The sequence below is a fragment of the Tauraco erythrolophus genome, chromosome 1 (genome assembly GCF_009769465.1).
Source record: "Tauraco erythrolophus isolate bTauEry1 chromosome 1, bTauEry1.pri, whole genome shotgun sequence".
NCBI lineage: Eukaryota > Metazoa > Chordata > Aves > Musophagiformes > Musophagidae > Tauraco > Tauraco erythrolophus.
This window is the reverse complement of record NC_141465.1, coordinates 13,963,837-13,983,928: the sequence shown is the minus strand read 5'-3', so window position 1 is coordinate 13,983,928 and position 20,092 is coordinate 13,963,837. Positions and strand designations below refer to the sequence as shown.

The 20,092-nt window shown below is 40.3% G+C and overlaps 1 protein-coding gene across 1 annotated transcript in view; it reads right to left on the bottom strand.

The window, feature by feature from the left end:
• EPHA3 (EPH receptor A3) overlaps positions 1-19,520 on the bottom strand; it is a 218,011-nt gene extending 198,491 nt beyond the window's left edge. Inside the window, exon 1 of the mRNA XM_086628600.1 lies at positions 19,464-19,520. The gene's annotated coding sequence lies outside the window, so the exon portion shown is untranslated. The remainder of the gene's footprint in view (positions 1-19,463) is intronic.
• Positions 19,521-20,092: the final 572 nt, after the last annotated feature.

The window sequence follows — 20,092 nt, the reverse complement described above, 5'->3', positions numbered from 1 at the left end:
CCCTCAGTTCACACTCACTGCATTTGGCTACCCTGATACACTAGTATGCCGTTTAGCATGAAAGGTTCTAGTACAATAAATATTAGTTTATTAAAAAGTATGCATATTTCATGTTCTTTTAGAAGATTCTTTTTAAAATTAGTTTGTATATATTAAAAAAAACAAACACGGTGGACACGTTTGCATGATTAAAAGACAAGATTTGTATGGCAGACTGCAATAATAAAACCCCTTGATTTGTGAGGTACTTCTGTGCTTAGTGCCATATAATCCAGTACCTAATTTTTAATTGAATGCCATAAGCTATAACTATGCTCCCCAGAGTTGAGGGGTGGGATGTTACTGTTGTTTTTAAATTACTAGTAACAGCTCATTTTCCAGTGGGAAATTCCTAACAGGAAAGTAGAGCTAACATGTTTGCATGTGGCATCAAGCACCAAAAGGTCAATGGATCAGCAGAAAATACTTCTTAACATCAACTTTCTGTTATGGAAATGATTCAAATGCTTTATTTCCCTATTAATGATGTCATCAAATTACTGAAAAAAAAAACCAGTACAGTCTCCCTAAAGCTTACCTGTATTTCCAGAGCTGGAAGTTAAAATGCTGTACGTAGAGCTGCCCTTTGCCAACCACCAGCAAATGTCAGGACTTTTTGTACTGGTTGCCGGCCACAGGAATCAGCAACTTGAACAATAGCTTTTTATTTTACACTTATACTACTAGAGCAGAGGTATTTACAAACAGCACAAGGACTACATATCTTCTGACGCAGACCACTGTCAAAACACAAATGAGAGGCAAAAAAAGCTTGTTCTCCAAAGAAATTCACAAACTCTGAAAGTGCTGGCACCTGAAACTCCTACTGAATGGTAACTGACACCTGCTGTGCTCTCAGCCTCACAAAACAAGGAAGACCATATTCCACAGCTGAGACATCTTTTACCAGCTTAGCACATCAGAACCAGACACAGAAGCAACTAAATGATGCATATGATCAAACTCCAACTCCCCTTCCATAAAATTGGTCTCAAATGCTCAAATCTGAAGTCCTGAATTGGTAAACTGCATTCAGAGAAAATTCGTCAGAAGAGCCCCTTGCAGTGAGGTACTACTAATTACTTCAGTAATTCAAGAGCAGAAACATCGCCGCCATACTTCTGTTCTTGGGGACTAGGTAGAAGCAGCAGAAAGAGAGGAAGGAAAGATAGAACTTACATCTCCATGATGCAATTAATTTCATTCTGGTTAAAATCCTAACATACCACTATTAATGAAGAGGTAAATCATTCTCGTGTGTGTGCGCATGTACCACAGATATCCATAAAAATCTGCAGAGAAGGAACTCCCACAGCACTCAAATATCAGCATTGCTTTTGCAGTTCCCTAGAAAAGGCAGCCCGTGTGTCAAACTGCACACGCACTTTCCCCGCGCATCCCATTCTCACTCTCCCTCTTCTTGTTTATCGCATCCTACATAACCATGGGCTCCTTTGCCTTTGCCCTCAGCAACCCTTCCCTACCTGCAGTATAAGCCACATTGACGGAGCAAGAATATTTCTCAAAATGAGCTGCTGGAAATCTTTGCACGACAAAATACGCAAGCTGACTCAAAAACATCAAGTCCGTGGAAGCTTAAAATCCTAATGAGGAAAGTGAAACAAGTAGAAAGATAAACGGACACATGAAAAAAACACTTGCATCCAGAAGATCTCAAGCTGATGTTTAAAGATTTACATAAGTGTGAGAACTAGACTCATGTTTACCGAGTTCTGTGACCTGCTGCTGCTGAGATTTGAATTCATCTTCATACGACTAGAGTTTCTCCTCCAGGGAGATGCTGCTACTTTTGACAGACAAAAGATGCCACCTACGTGGAAAAGGGAGATGTGGTATCTTTTACATTAACAAAACGTTTTATATTTCTTCCTGGCAACCACAGAAAAGCCTTATCATACACAAAAGAACAGACATTTTAAAACTGCTTAAAGAAAGCCAAATTAGCAATTTTCCATAGCCAACTGGACTCAATCAATTCCTGTCTGGACGGGTAGATGTAATTAATACGTGTTATACTGCACATGTAAGTTCGGTGTCATGTTCCGACATCCAGTCCTTTTACAACTGTGACCATATTATCATCTTTCTGTCTCTGTCAGAGTCAATTTGGGGAAAAAAAATTATTTTCGCAATGTATACATGACACTTAATTAACTACTTTCTTTTAGGGTTTTCTCTTCAGCATTCCAGAAACAATCAATCTGTGAAACTATGGCTGAAAGCGCCTGAAAATTAATTCATTAAACAAACTCATTATAGACCAAAACTGTCAAGACTTATGCAGCTCACAGATAACAAGTATGTACTATAAGGCTATGAAATGGGGGGGGGGGGTGTTTATAGACAAAAAAAGGCTGCATAAATCTATGTAACTTTGCACAATCATCTGTCTTCACCTACTTCATCAGGCAAAACAGTCAGTGTGTGCATGGCTATAAAGCTACCTGTATTTGTGTAACTTTCGTAGAAAAAAAGACCAGAGAACTTCTACTACATTCATAAAAGCGTAGGCAAAGAACTATTAGAGTTTTGCTTTATAATGTAATACTTTTGAGCAGGATTCTGCATTCATTTTACCCATCAAGGTATTTGTTGAACCTTGGAAAGTCAATTCAGCAAAAACAGTGTTTTGAAAATAGCACAGAGGTCTCATAGTGGTTGGGTTTTTTAATTACTCTCCTCATTGAACGCAGAAACAACAGACTGGTTTAAACCCACTGGTAAACTTCTAAATACATTGTGTATAAATGTTAAAAATCAGACTTGATGGTATTGTTTACTTCGTCAACTAGATAAAATTTTATCTGGACGACACAACGGCAGTTATGATTTGGGGCAGACATTACAACGAGATCCAGCAGCTGCTGCCTGCCCACCTTCTGGTCTCCCACCCCTACCCTTCATCATGCCATTCTCATCCCACAGCTCCTTGACAGGACCAGTACAAGGATTCAGCAACCAGCCAGAGAGTAACACCCCAATGATACAGCATGAAATGATACAGCTTCTGACAGATACAGAGGGCTGCTCTGGAAGGAGTCCCCGCTCCAAGCGTGGCCCATGGCTCACCTTCACCATTCGGTATCCCCGGTAGCATGGACAGCCCTTTGGAGAGAAAGGGCCACGCTGCCATACAGATCACAGGGCATGATGTGAACATGGGTTCTCTTCTACTAGTTTAACAAACAGCAGGAAAAAAATATATACTTTGAACGCCATATGGCGTTCTCTCTCAGTTCACAGCTTGCTGATGTATAGCTATATATTTTAAACTAAGATTGTATCCTTCATTTTTCCTTTTTCTCTCTCTTTCTGAATGTCTTCTCTTTAGCTTATCTTCTCCACAGTTCCAACTCCTTCCGCACATTTGCTGTAGGCCTCTATGACATTGCCATCTACTCTTTTCCCCCATATCCCTGTTCCTTTCAGTGCACAAAATGCCAAGTGTCACCACATTCCCACTGTCAGTTAGCCCAATATGATCTTTCTTCCATTATTCTTGGTTTACACATCTTTAGCAATTTGTGGACATTGAAACAATTATTTAATCTAATTTGGGTTCTATGCAAATTGCACGTTAACTGAATTATCCTGGGTTATTTCTAAGATTCTCAACTGTTTCCTTTTTTTATTGGCCCATTGTGTCTCAGATAATACAATATGTCTTTATTATTTATTTTGACCTTTTGGTACTCTTACTTTATTATCATTTTAATACTGCCATTACCCATTCCATAACCTTTCCAGTTGCCCAGTATACTATCTACACTGCTCACACCACCCATCAGTGATGGCTTACTGCACTTCTGCATTCATTCTCTCTTCACAGCAAAGGCATTTATAGCCATTTTGAACCAATTATTTCCCTTCAGACACTTACTTCACCTCTGTCCTTTCCAGCCATGACTCTATTCCACTGAACACCCGGCACAAAACATGGTGCCAAAATATAACAGTTTATATTCATTTCAGTTCATCATATTTACAAAACACTACTCACATATAGGATGACTGAGGTAGGATGGGGAAGACTGCATTAACTACTCTCTTTGTTATGTTCAGTGCAGGAGCATTACTTGCATGAAGCCATATTTTACTCTTAGCTACAATGCAAATCTGACACAATTCCTATGTCTAAAATGGGTTCACAGGTAGGTTAACAAGTTTAATACACTATAGACCCTAGAGCTCTGCCCGTCCTTCGCTTTGTCCAGAGTGATAGACTGGCTAGGATAAAAGTGATTCTATCTCCTGCTGAGAATTAAGTTCAAGAAATTTATCAGGGTAACTCTTCTAGACATCCTTTTCATTACTCCTCTTCTGTTTTTCTACATAAATCTTTTCAACGACTCCACATTGTTAAAAGCATTCATATGGGAAGTAACTATGTCAGCCATAGTAACGGTTCTGATGCTCCTTTGCTAGGAAGCAGAGACCTCCTAACATCAGCTTGCCATAAGATAAAAAGTTTTCTGTCATAATATATATTAAGAAGCAGCTGGTCACTTCCCACTCGTACCTCCAACATTTTACTCCTATATCACTGTCTTCTATACCATTAACAGCAGATATTGCAGAAGTTTTTCTTCTTGCATAATTTTCAAATACTATTAATACTCAATGCAATTTTTTACTAGGATGCAGAATCACGCTTCAGTGGAAACACAGTGAGCATGTACATACATCCCTGAAGTGCTTCTCTCTCAAACACAGAATCAGATGCTTGATATTTTCTAAAGAATGTTAATTGCTAGGAATATAAACGCCAACTTTCAAACATACATATATTTCTAAGGCTTTTTAAATTCTACTCATGTGCTACGGTTTTATGCAGTGAAAGAGAGATGTGTATCCTGTGTGGGGTCATACCTATCACTTGCCATTGCACCTCACGTGCCATGCCTTGGAAGCCCTCCGAAGTCAAAGGAAGCTTAGTAGAACAAATAATTCCTATGCGTGTGAGAACTAAGGAAGCCTGGCTTCATGAAGATTTTCATCTGGCGCTCATCTGACTTTAGGTTTAGGGAGGCAGAGCTTTATCTAAAGGATTTTCCTGAGTTGGACTTTTATAATGGTTGTCCTCCATGTAAATATTACAATAGTTGATAACTACAGCTTGAGTGGGGCTACTCAAAGGAAGACTAAGTCCTTCTTACAGGAAACATAGGAATTAAGTATGTTTGAGACCTACGCTGCCTGGCCCCCTCCAGTAAAATGTGGCCGAAATCAGAGAAATAATATTCAAAAATTATTAGGGATGGTTGAAAAAAGCCAGAATTTCTATCAGGATTACCAATCCCTGTTTCCTTAATAGATCAAGCTAAACATGGCAGGATTCAATTGTAATATTTTAACTATGTAAATGGTCTTTTTTAAATTATATATTATGATTATTTTTAGTAATACAGTGCATAGGAGAACATCTCTGTATACACATCTGTTCCAGAGATGCACACCAACACCACAGCTGAAGAACGTCCTTGCACTGACAACACACCTTACAGGATCCTTCAACCTTTGACAGAAAGTCACCAAATCAACTCAAGAATGCTTGTATTTTAACAGAACAGCTAAGGTAAAAAGCAATACAAATGACATTCTTCCAGAATACTCAACCCTGAGAACACACGCAGTTAATTCTGCACAATCCATAGCAGAGCACTGGAGAAAAACTCCACACTCTTTTCATCCTACTCGGGTTTCAGGAGACTCCAGGCCTGACACTCAGCTATATTCAGCAAACTCTTCCCATGCAGTTGGTAGAATCTCACTGTATGTAACAAGAGAAACAACTGGACCAAAGCGTTCACTGGCAAGAAACACGGGCAGGAAGACTGGTCTGTTCTTCCTGTAATGGTGAAGAAGGGAAATTTAGCACTAAAAAGATAAACTGAATGGAATGCTATCACTCCCAGTTTTGTTTTTCTCCTCCCCTTCCTTTTTTTTGTTTTGTAAAAACATTTTTGTTTTTTAAAAAAAGGAACAGAAATTAAAGGCAGTCTGATTCTTGTACATTTCCATGGTCTTTCCTGGATGACTACATTTTGCAGAATTTGAACAGACAAATTAGAAGGTAAAAAACTTGTGAGGTTTTAATTCAAAAACTCTGTTTTACAGAAGAATGCAAAAGAAAGATTCAAATCCCTATATTTAAATCAGTTTTTCTAAACAAGGCATAACCAGAGAGATGAAAACCAGTGCCCTAGTTACTAAATGAACTTGATTTCTAAACAAAACACATTGCGAGTGGCCGTGCCAAAACTTGTTTACATTTGGTCACAGCACTGCCTTTAACTCAACTAGTAAACTGGGTTAAACAAACCTACATCGCATTTGACCAGTGTTTGTAAAGACCTCTAGCATGCACCAGTTAAAATGCATGTTGTTTTTTTTTTAAAAAATCACTTCCAAACATATCAGAAACAATTAAATACACATTTTGTATTTAACATAAAATAGGATGGCAGACATAATCCTACAAACTTTTATGCATCAGTCATTGCAGGAGTCCAAGGGTACACTTTCAGTTCAGATACTTCCTTGCTCCACTGTTGAATTCTTGTAGTTTTTAAAAGAACATAAACACAAACAGATTATATACTAACACAGATTTTATACCTAATAACAGATCGTATTAGTCTTCTACACCTTCTTTATGGTGACCCGCCATTCTTCAAACACAACTCCCAGTCAAGTAAAACTGTGTTCTCTTTGCTCAGTCCTCAAAGTCGCTACATTTCAGCCTACATAACACAAATCACAGACCTTTCACTTTGTGTCTCTATTAACAGTGGTTTAACCACGTAAGTCAGCTCTGTGAGTTCAATGCTGCCCTCCACCTTCTAAATCAAGACATTGCACTAGTGCACGCATAACGCAACTGAATTTTCAACATGTAGTATACCACATATCTATTAGCTTTCCTAAAATCTTAAGAACACCAACACTCAGCACTTACTTTCTATTTCCAAAATGTTCTCCATTCTCGCAGTGTCTGCTTATGTTTTATTTAACAGTACTTTAAAATAAAACCACAAACTCTTCAGGAACATAAAAGTAAGGTAGTCCACAATCCAACCTCTGCTACAGCATGAGACAGACAATGCATACATAGCCTTCTCTTAAAACACTATGTAAATTAAAGATGTGACAGTACTAACATTCAGTAAGTGGTTTGTTCCAAGATTTGGAAGTGAGCAAACTGTTGTCTGCTCACTCAATCCCATCCTCTGTGCTCAAAGCCAATACCTCTGTGTTTAGCCACATGTGTACTTGGGAGATACCTTCAGTTAGTTCACAGTCTACGAGAGAATAATAATTCCAGTCCTATGGTCCTGGCAAATCAGTCCTGTAGTAGAGGGAAAGCTTCCACCTGGGCTGCACATTTATTTTGCGCACTACTTCACCACCTCTGCCTGTCCTTCATCCACATAGTACTTTTCTACCAATCTTATTAACGTTCATCCCTCTGGATGTTTTCATTGTAAGAGGATGTTCTAATCCAAAAACCATTTAGTTCTGAATATACGCTGCTGAACTACGGTGCCATCAGGAGAAGTGCAGCTCAGCCTCTCTAAACACTTCTTCAGGCTAAACCACTTCAACATAAATGCTCTACAGTTCAAACATTTATTACCAGGTTTCAGAGTAAAATTAAATTAGTGTCGTTGATACGTTATGTTTATTAATAAAGTGTCACTAAAATATTAGTGAAAGCTAAACAGGTAACACAAGGATATCAGGGAACATAAACGCTCAAGTTCCAGTAGCAATGTTTGCTTTGCCAGGTTACACATCCCATAAGTTTGATGGAATGCATTGCACATTATGTATCAAACTACACGACCAGGAAGAAAATTAACTTCAGAAGTTCTGGCTAGGATTTTAATTTTGCATTAAGTGAAATGTGTAAAAGCAAGAATCCTGTTTGTTTGAACTTCTGGTAAATATTTACACGGAGGTTTGTGAAGGCAGGGTTTTGAACAGATGACAGGCACAAACGTCATTGCATCAATCTCTGCGGTATGAAGGAAGGAGTCAAGAGTCACAGGGAAGCTGGGAGTTAACTCGAGCTCTCTCCCTCCTGCAGAAGCCAAAGGGTCCTGTCTTTCCTCTGAAACATGAAGGTTGTTGTGGCATCTTTATTCCCTACTGCCACACAGGAAAGACGGTCCAAGTCTTCTAGACTGAAGGCAGCAGGAATAGCTCCACAAGCAGCTGAAATCCAGGGTGTTTTCTGCAAATTTCAGTCTCAATTCTTCACTTGCCTTCACACCTGACACCTCTCTCTACACAGGCTTTGACTGTTTAATGTCATTTTACCAGAGTTTTCGTCTTCAGGTCAGCTGTCATTACTTCTTTAACCCTCTTTTTTTGTGCCCTATTCACCCTCAGGAAACATGTCTGGCTTTGGGGTTTTTTGTTTTGGTTTGGGTTTTGGTGGTTTTTTTTAAAAAAAAAAAAAGAACACACACAAATCCAAAAAACACTCCTGCTACCAAATCTTAAACAAACAAAATCACCCCTTTAGGCAGAAAATACAAGCTTAAGATTTTCTGCTATCATGGAAAAAGCTCTTGAGATTGGAAAAGGCCTTAAAAACACTCAGATTCTAGATAAACATCTCCCATTATAAGAGCTTTTGGATAACAAGCTAATATAGGATCAGATCTCTCATTTTTAGGAGCTGTGGAGAAGTAAGCCATACTATGCTGTTATCTTCGCTTTCCAAGAAACCTTAATTCCCCCAGAACCTGTTTAGCTTCTACTTGTCAAATCCCTGGGTGGTAAAAGGAATGTAAAATAAAATATAATGTTGCTTGTGAACTGTTTCTAGACAGAAACACTTGATCAGTTACGTAGATAAAGCGCCTACATTCCCACTTCATCCCATTCTTGGATTTTTTCTGCCATCCTAGTAGAGGTTTTTGACATGTTCATCTACCCCACTTGAGAAAGCTACTATGATGGCATCATAGTGAGTGAGATTGCTCAATAACAAGATAGTTAGAGGACAAAAGTACATGATGCGAGGAAGCAGGGCTTGTTCAGTTTTACAAATAGAACAAACTAAGGAGTGATGTAATTGCAGACTGCAAGAACTTGAAAGGGACTTAACACAGACAAACTCTCCTCAGAAGCGGCAGACGGTATCTGAAGAGAAAACAGCCACAAAACTGTCTTGAGAGATTCAGATCAGGTATCAGGCAGGATTCTGTTCACTAGAAGCCTGTGCAGCACTGAAACAGGCTGCCTGGAGGGTTTGTGCTATTTTCATCCTCAGAGGCTTCCAAGTCTGCTAACCAAAGCAGTAGTTGTTCATCTGATACAACGTTAGCAATAGTCCTGCACTTAGCAGGAGATTGGATGACTAGATGGACAACAATTTCATGATTTCTCTGATAATCCACATCTCTGGAGTTGAGACATATTTCAGTATCAAACTTTTAAAAAGATTCTAAATTAAAAGTAAATTCTGATTTATATCATTCTGCAGCCTGATCCACAACCAACACTGTCAACATAGAATCATAGAATGGTTAAGGTTGGAAGGGACCTCTAGTTCCAACTCCCCTGCCATGGGCAGGGACACCTTCCACTATACCAGGTTGCCCAAAGCCTCATCCAACCTGGCCTTGAACACTTCCAGGGATGGGGCATCCACGACTTCTCTAGCAACCTGTTCCAGTGCCTCACCACCCTCACAGTGAAAAATTTCTTCCTTATATCTAATCTAAATCTGCCCTTTTTCAGTTTAAAGCCATTGCCCCTTGTCCTATACTACACGCCCTTGTAAAAAGTCCCTCTCCAGCTTTCCTGTAGGCCCCCTTTAAGTACTGGAAGGCTGCGATAAGATCACCCTGGAGCCTTCTCTTCTCTAGCCTGAACAGCCCCAACTCTCTCAGCCTGTCTTCAGAGGACAGGTGCTCCAGCCCTTGGATAACATCTCCCATCAGTCTCTATTTCTGGGCAATATCAGAGCTTGAAGCAAATTGATTCACCACTATTTTTTTGTCAGGATCAATGAAGTCTAAACAGGTCCTAACTAAAGGCTTGTTGGTCAAAATCTACCTGTAATGTTCTAAGATAAACAATTGATAAAGGATACAAAACCTGTAATTCCTACCATTCCCTAGCTTTTCCATACAGAAAGCACCGTATGTGAATGTTGACAGGCAATTTCAAAACTAAGCCTCAGCTACTGTAAACAGTAACCATCCTGTAGATTTAAGAGACTCACTTTGGGTTTAGGTTTTTATTTTGTTTAAAAACAAGAACACAGACAGAGCAATTCCAATTTTTTCCCTGGAGTCTAAGTGAAATCAATTGTCAGCCCCTTGAGGAAGGATGGTGTTGACTGCCCCTACTTGTCTAACGCAACAGCACGCAAACCACACAGCAGCACACCGCTCGTCCATACTTACATGTGCTAACAGACAACTAGCAATCATTCCGTGCGTCTCAATTACCCTTTGGGGCCTCTGAAAACCCAACAGCTGGAAATGCCGTTCTAGCCTGAGACGCATCGAGGAACCGCAGTTCGGCAGGGAAAACTAGCACACAGACGCATGAACCACATGTCACAGGGTAAAACTGACAGATGTCATCACTGTACTATGTATAAGGCAGTACCTACGCGCGGCGCAAAGAGCCCTAAACCCCAACACACCCTTTATAGCGCCCAACGACTGGTTAACAGCAGAACACGAGTGTGAAACACGCATTTCGCCGTAACGCCTTCCGCTCCAAAACGAATCGAGCACACGAAGAAGGGAAACACCGGCCACTTGCGCAGCTGGACGGCACACCTGAAGGGAACCACAGAGGCTGCCTAGAAGGACGCAGCAAGCCCGACCAGCGGGAGCCAAAAGGTGCCGGCCACCAGCCCGCGCCCCGCCGGCGGCGGCCGCGCCGCGGGAACAGCGCCACCTGCCGCGGGCACGGGGCGGCCGGGATGGAAGGGAAGGAGGGAGGAAGGAAGGATCGGGGAGGCGGCGGCGGCGCCGGGCCGTTCCGCTCGGAGCGAGCCGTGCCCGCCGTGCTGTGTGCCTGCCGAGCCCGCGCCGCTTCGCTTTTGGACACCGCTACTGCTAACACCAGGAGGGCTGCACCACACGCGCAGAGTGCTCGCTGAAACACGGTCATGGCCCCTCCATCGAGGTTTTAACTCTCGCCCCGAAGGCAGCCCGTGCCCTCCTGGCATGGGAGGAAACCCAGCGGAATCCCACCGCCGCCCGAGGGGCCTGACCGCGGCCGCCCGGCCGGGCTGCGAGGGCAGCGGTCAGGCGGGTAAAGCGCCCCGCCGTACCCCTCCTCAAACACACCGCCCGCACCGGCACCGCAGCGCCCGACTGAACCTCCCCGGCGCTCCTCCCTCACCCCCGGGGAACCTGCCGCGTCTTTCACTGCGGCCCCGCGGCCGGAAAGCGGCCCCGCACCCCGGCGGGGTCTGGCGGAGGGGGGCCCCGCGCAACGGTCAGCCCTGCGCGGGACCGCAGCTCCAGCGGCCGCCCGCACGGTAACGGGCTGGCGCCGGCAGGGAGGGAGGGAGGGAAGGAGGGAGCTCCCGCACGGGCCTTCGCCCAGGCGTGCCCCGTCCCTCCCGGCTGCTGCTCACCTGCCCTCCAGCCGCGGGAGCAAGCCTGGCGCTGGCCGCCGCCGGGGCCGGGAAGAGAACGCGCCCGCCCCGCCCGCGGCCGGGCACCGCGCACCTCCGGGCACCGCGCACCGCTTCGCCCCGCTGCTGCTCCTCACGCTGTCGAAAGGCAACCGGGGAGGCTTGGGAGATCGCTCTGGAGAAGTCAAAAGTGTGCGAAATTGGGAAATTAGTTAACAGAAGCTGTTTTCACAAACAACTCTGGAAGATTAGGAGGAGAATTCAGCGGCGTGCGGGTCTCCTGCCTATAAACTACTCAGACTTGCTGTTCCAGCAAGCCATCCAGGCACTTGTGCGCCTACTTTCCAATACCTTTTAAAAGAACGATTTTAAATTGTAGAAAATACCGTTCTACACGGACAATCACTTCACATTGAGTCTTTTCAGAAATCTGGGGAAAAAAAAAAAAGGAGGAAAAAAAATACATCCAGAATAAATTACCTACTCAGACTATTTAGATCATAAAAAATAATGCAGAACCACAGCAAAGCTATCAGGCGAAACCGTTTATGGGCATTTTTAACTGAAGACTGTAGTTACTCTTCTTGTGGTCTTGATGTTATAAAAACAGTCTTAAAATCGACTGTAGCATGCCCCTGTGATAAATAATGTTGCATTTCATGACAGTTACTGTATTTGCTTTCCTCTGTTCTGGTTTATGCAAATAAATTCAGCATAAAAGAAAATGAATAAAATTATAAAGTAAGCGTTTCTTTACAAAGGGGAAAATATCTCATGGTGATCAGGCCATTTGAGAGAACTTCTCACAAACGGACTGCGTTTATGCTGACAGAAATAAAATTCTGCCCGTGAGGAGAATTATGACGTTTCTAAGCTTTGAAAGTTAAAAAGAAAAATTGGAGGCTGAAGTATCTGCAATTCCAGCTCTAAATAAGATCTTTATTTAACTCTTGGAATAGAAGCCAAAACTTGCTCTTTTTTTTTTTTTTTTGAAACCATGGAAAACTGATCCCCAACCTTCAGCAACCTATTACCATTAAGTAAAATGACTGATGAGGCTAATGAAATATGGGGGATTTTTCTGTATTTTTCATTATAAAAAAATGGTACAAGGACATTGCACTTCCAGTACATTTAGCTTTTTGTAGTTGAGCTTTATGAGATCTCTATTTAAAAAAAATAATAATTCGAAGTAACACATTAAAAATGCTAGTTTCAGAAGAAAGGGAAAAGGCAGCTTTGTCTCTGCCTTAACGATGATCATGGAATACAACTTAGCATACTTTTTACTTTATGTCAAATTGAAGGCTGTTTTTAAAATGTATCAAAACACAGTACCACTATGATCATAACTGAATTTTTCAAATGAATGCAATACAGACTGCAATCATCAAAACAACACATCTAAAGAACATCACGGTGCTCCACATTTAAAAAGACATTTCTTTCTAAGAATTCATAATAAGCGACAGTCATAATTCTGAAGTAAAATGCATGATCTCAATTTTTTTTTCCAAAACATTTCCCTCATTTGTTTAGTCAACTCCACATTATTTTTATTTAAACTTCCATTTTAAATGCATGCTTAATGCAAGCAGCTAAAGATAGTGCACAGACAAAACACACGTCAAAGCCAGCTGAAGTACCCCAAAAGTGTTCTACCCTTGACTGCTCACACGCTGCTTCTGAAGACATCAACAAAACTTTCATGTTACATTCAGAAAGGAGTACTGAACAATGATGTCATGAGTTTAATAATATTCATACAATTAAAATAATCATCTGGCATATCTTGTAGCTTTATGTTGCTAAAAGTAATACTTATCAGAACAGGGAAAAAAAGTACAGTACAAATAAACTTAGTTTTCGTCATGTTCAGATTTCGTGTAAAAGCAGCACCCAGACTCTGAAGAAACCACCACTGCATTCTGATTCAAGGCTCAGAGCATGAATGAAGAGATTTTAGTTCAAAAGAGGCAGATTTTTAAGCATCCCTCTCCAAATCAAAATCATTCACTTTACAGTAATAAAAATAAATTCAAAAAGTTTGATTCTAGTAGGAAGAAAACAAAAAGTCTAAAAATGAGAAGGAGCACATGCTTGATTACAGAAAGTTGGAGGTGAAAGGAAGAACTTATGAAAGCTATAGGTAAAGTGTTCTTATTTTTAACATCACCTTTTTCATTATATTGAAAAAAGGAGGATAAAATGAAACAAATATACTTTCAGTGCACTCCAAAAGCAAATATCTTACTGGAAAGAAAAAAAAATAGTATATTAACCAAAAAAATTACTTTCTCAATCAGCCGTCCAGGGTAAGACAAAACAAAGTCTATGATTCACAAAAACAGAATCCCAAGTGGTTTGTTTGACTTGCAATCGCCAAAACAGTCTGCTTGCTGATACACAAGTCGTGAAAGGCAGGGTGACAGTAGGAAATATATGAAGTTGTAAGGAGACCAGAGCTCAGGCAAAACACAGATAAATCTTGGTTTTAACAGAATGCATTGTTTTAAGAAGTACTAAGGAAATTCCACTGCTAATGAATAGGAAAAAGAAAGCGTATAACAGCATAATGTGCCTGTTTCCATTTTTGGAAAAAAGTACTTAAGTTTTTGTGTTTTTTTTTTTTCTTTTACAAAGATACCTTTCAGTTTCAATCTTTTATCTCATATCAATTGTTTAATGTCATTTGCTTTACTTTGAAACTAATTTTCACATCCACCTTGAGATTTTGGTAATACTCCACACTTTAAATACCGTATCACTTAGCAGTTGACAAGACGGGTTTGGTGTCTCAGACAAAAAAATGAATACAGACTAAGACGCCAATCGGTACTGAAAAAAACTACAACTATTTTATTTCATAAATTTTTGTAGTTGTTGGCCAGTTTCACTTTTTTTTTTTTTTTTTTGACAGCTCAGCTGTCCTAAGATTCTACAGTGGTGTGAAAGTAAGAGACACGTGTAGGGAAGAGAAACTTTCTGTGTGCCCAGCTGAGGAGAAGACTGAAGTGTGACACCAGGAAACACTCTGGCATTAAGGACCTACTGCAAAAAAACCTTCAATCACAGGACTCAATTAACTGCAAGACACAAAACTGCAGGAAAATAAACCTCATTATTTCCACTGCTCATGGAAATACTTATTCATCTTGAAAACACCTTCCATATAAACAGAGAAACCTTCCGTTCTCGGTGCCCTGAACAACTGATTCTTGAATGCAGCTTATTTAAGTGCACCTTAACCACAGGCAAACGTAACTCTGCACAAGTTCTCCTCTACCTTCATATAGTCACAAGGGATAACCAAATGCTTAATTTAGTCAGTCTTCTTCAGTCACTGTGTCCATGGTATCCCACAAAAAAAGGCCACACATTAGCCAATTACTGAAACCAGAACAAATGCAGCCAGAGTGATTGCCAGTGTCATGCGTAGGCAGTAGTACAGTCTAATGTGACAAACTACTTTCAGGCTTTTGAAACATAAGAAAGGAGGCATTTTCCTCATTTTCACTTGGATTTTTGGATTCTAACCCAATTTCAGTTGATGGAAAAACTCTCATTAATCTCAGTCACGCATGCTCTAGCCTTCCTAGCACAACACAAACTATTAGAGAAGCAGAGTATTATCCCTCTCTCCTCCCATATTTATGAACCAGTTTCCATTACCGAGATGATCAGCATGTTTTGTTTCAAATGATCATGAGACTGACCACTAAGAAAAACACCAGATTTCAAATGCACTTCAGTGTAGAGTCAGCAGCTGAAGTGCATGCCCAAAAGTTTAAGGCACTGAGCGCAGCCAGCTCTCAAAGAAGTCAGATGTTTCTGAAGAAACTCAAGGACCTAGAAAATTTCTGTCACAATCAAAGACAATATTTTTCCAACCAGTCTTCCAAAATTTTGCCCACAATTTACTAACTTTAGTCTCACACTGAACAGATTTGGGTCAGGTTTCATTTTTGTCTGGGGTTTTTTGTTTGTTTTGTTTTTAAATTACCTGTTACATGACAATTATAAATGACAGGGCATTCTTTTCTCCAGCTACAAGGCAAAGTATGATTTCTCTTTTACTTTTCTACTGACTGAAAAAAAAAAAAAAAAGCCCCAAAATTTCAAGTCCACAATTATGAATAATAAACATGTAAAAATCAAGTCACAAGTTAGGTGACTGCAGAACAATATACTGCGATTATGTCACAATTAGGTTGGGTTTTTTTCTAAACTTCCCGAAGAACACAGAGCTAGAGTTAAATTCAAAACACTTTTCTTACTAAAATAAATGATACTGAAACCAATATAACCACTTGCATGAATATGCAGAGCAGGATTTAGACTGTACTCTTTTTGTCCTGTATGAATTATCCATCACATTTCTATTGTATATTATTAAAGTGACTTGCTTTTTTATCCTCCCAACCCCCACATCTGTGCTGCTGTAATTTACGTGAATTGCAGTTAATGATCACTTTCGTTATGCTTAATCAGCATATCAATAATAGACTCTGCACAGACTAAGTAGCTCTTCTTTCTTTCCCCTTTAATGAAACCTATAGAAATGGAACTGGTATTTGACTGATTGGCATTACAAAAAGGTTGCCTAGGCAGGTGCTGGAGATGGTAGTACAGGATACAGGCCTTGTGGCTGCTGCCAATCATGCTCAAGCATCAGCAAAGCCCACTATTATATTTTTTAATTCCGTTGCCTTGCTATCTAGAGGGGCCAATGTTTTGTACTTCAGGGATTTTAATGAGGCTGACCAGATCAGTGTTACTGACGCCAAGACTGCGGCTGTGTGGGATGGTTCAAGGAGAGATCACATTCTTACAGGGTGATATTATTAACTGTGGTCTAAAACACTGCCATTAGAGTGTGCTTGTGTGGGACACAGAGATCTTCGAATACAAATGAGCTAGAAATCTTAGCATAAATATTCAAGAATTTCTGGAAAGTTGTTATTATATATGCCCAAGTCAAGGCAGACTTAAAAGAATAAAGAGGAACCACTGAATGCTGAAAATGACAACCGATGAATTTGGGTCATTTTGCCAGAAATGAATCAATATCATGTATCGATAAGATAAAACTATTAACCTAGGAAGAGGTTTATTAAACACCTTGGCTACATTATTTTTTAAAATTCTGTAAGTCACCAGCCTCAGTATACTGACATTTATGGCTTCAGATGAAGAGACTGCTGCATGCTGGAGAAGAACTGGCACAACACCAATAATCTCATTTGTGAATCACAGCCTCAAGTGTAGCTCTATTAGCTTTACCTTGTAAATCACTACTATGCTATTAGCAATCTTTCAATATGATGTGACATCTTTATTATAATGTTTTTCCACTGAAGTTTAAGTTCATATTTTAGTTAGCTCAGAGACAGACGCAGCCATATTTACCAGGTTTAATTAATTGACTATAAATAAAGGGCTGTAAAAAGAAGGCGTCTCTTTTACATGATGTTCAAGCTATCATCATTTTACAGCAAAATGCCAAATCAGATAGGATAGATGATACTATTTCTAAACTTTACATTGATGTTTCAATATGTAATGTTAAAATTTCACGGTATTTTGAAGGCTATGGTTTAGAGTCTCAGTTCTTTTACACAAAAACATTCACAGTACATGTTCTACGTTAACTTACTACCATGCGATTTTTAAATATGAATTTCATTAACTTGTAAGAACATCAGTACAATTCCATGATTTACTTTGGCTTCAGTATCTGGATACTACAGTAAATAGGAACAGCATGCACAGACACACACAAACAAGTTGTGCTGGATTTACCTGACTAAAAACTTTCAGAAGCTAGTAAAATTGCTTTGAGAGATCTGGGGGCCCTTTTTGGTGGGGTAATGTAGCACATCTGTTTTTCTTATAGCCCCCAAGATACCCTGTATCATTCCCTACCAACTGCTTTAGGCATCCAAGGCAAGAGAGGCACAGCTGCGGGGAGCAGAGCAGTAGATCAGCACAGCTGCAAGGAGATGAACAGAGCAGAAGAGTAAAGGAGAGGAGGAGGGCAGGGCAGTTGGGAGAGAAACAAAAACGGGACGGCGGGGAGAAAAAATGCAAGTAGAGACAAAAAAACTGATGAGCTAGAAGTTGCTGGAGAGTTCCCTCTTGGACATCCTGTTTATAGAGGTTCCTTATTGGGAAAAAGTCAGCAGGAACAAGCACTAGAAAGAAACATGAACCCTCCTCCCACTTCTTCCCCATGAGAATGGAACAATTTGTTCAGAAACAAAAAGAGAGATCCATGTACAAACTCAAAAAATAAACCAAGCCTTAATCTTTAAATACTGCTAAACATCTGCATAACACTTAATATCAGGAAGGCACTACTTAAATATTAACAACTGAATCCCATAAGGCAGAGATGCAGAAGTACTGTTACCACTGATCTCCATAAAAGTGAAAAAGGTGAAGTAACAGCTTGTCCAAAGCTGCAGAAGAATCAAAAAAATGGATGTCCATGATCCTACAAACAAACCAGTGAGCAAAGATCTGCTAACACCAAAAATTCGAAATGCACTTGGTTTGGAAAAAGAACAGTCGCTGAACTCTTAGCTAGCAACTCCTTGCCCTTATCAAGACTAGAGACAACATTTCCCAAGGACTTAAGACTTGGCAGTACTCTCTGGCAGAGGTTTATCCTTAGGGTAGAAGATGCAGGCAGGCAGAGATGCATGAAAACTTCTAGGAGTTGTCATCCTAAAGGTAGAAAACCAAAATAAGACTGTCATAGAGGAAGGAAATAAAGCACCATGAAGACAGGCACAAGTGACAGGACAGCAAGAGAAGGAGCCACAGGTCTCACTCAGTATGCCTTCTTTCAGCAAAGATTTGACAGCACAGCAAGGGTGAGGGAAGCTCCAGACACCAGGGCTTCAGCCTGCCAAGTGGTTTTTTCAGTTGTTCAGGGGACAGAATGCAGGAATGCAAAAGTCTCCTTGCATACCTGCGCTATGCAATAGAAAGAGAGTAATGCGTTGTTCCTATACACACACACACATATACATTCCACAGAGACAAGAAGTCGGGAAGTGACTGGCTATCAGGACCACTGGACAGCTATGCACTGATATTAAGTTGTCAAAAATTTTAAAAAGATATTGTTGGCAAATGCTGTGTAAAAATGACAAAATTAGCAAGTTTGAAAGCACAGATGCTCCAAGACTGCGCTTTCACTTCTCCAAATAGAACTCCTTGTTTCATTAGATCTGGATACAAGGTAAATAATAAAAAAAAAACAACCCTCAAGAAAATTATTTAGACATTTCTTTAATAACATTTTAACTCATAAGTAACACTACAGTAACAATACTTGAGCAATTCAGCATAAAAGTTATCAAATAAGTACTTGCATCTCCTGCTTACGTCCACATTTTTCACCTTCCACTACTTCCATGTGAATAAACCAGCAAGTAATACTATGAAACAGTCACACGATATCTTTTAAAAATACATATTGCGATAGAAGAAGGAACTACTCAAAGAGGACTATTTTTTTTGTTGTTCAATGCACCTCTTGCTTTCTTTTTCTTCAATATGAGTGAGCTCTTCCTGGGGACTACATGCAGTGTGATGTATGTTCTAAAGAGAAGGCACCCTATCTATACAAACCATATATTGCAAGTTTAGAGCAGACTATTTTTGAAGCTCCAAAGAACCAGCGCTATTGCGCAGTGTCCTCTGAAGAGGAAACAATGGTTAAATAGCACATTGGTCTGTAGCAGCACTTTTCCATTTCACAGTCTAGTGAACTCACCCCATGTGATGGGTAGGAGATCCAGCCCAGCTCCCCTTGAATCGTTTTTGAATCCAGCAGGTTAACTACAAAAGAAGAAAAAATGAAGAGGAATGAGTTTCATTTGCCTCTGCCCAGTTAACCTCAGTTACCCGTACCAAAAGATGTGTTTATTTGGGGACCTTGTGAAGCAGTTGATTTGTTCAGGTGGCCTGGCAGTTAGCTACAAAGAAGAAAAAGAGACAAACGAAAAGGATTCTCTTGTTTATCTTAAAGCATGGTATGAACAGCAGACGGGGGAACTTTTCAAAACAAAAAAAAAAAGTGACAAAAAAACAAACAATGGATTGCTGGCCAAATTAATTACAGCAGGGGGTGGGAACAGAGCGCTTCTATCAGCTGCACAAACTACAGGGTTTTCCCCTTGGACGCCTGAAATTTGGGTCAATGCATCTAACCACATAGGTGAGATCTGAATATTTTAATCATTATTTGATTAAAGGCGTGTATTTGACATATATAATTTTCTCAGAATACAGAAAAAAATAATGAATGCTGATTAAAGTCTTTCCTGCAGTTTGTTCTTCCTTCCTTCTGATCTAATGTGCTCTCTAATTGTCTTGCAGTGGTGAAGTGTTTTCTAAATGTCA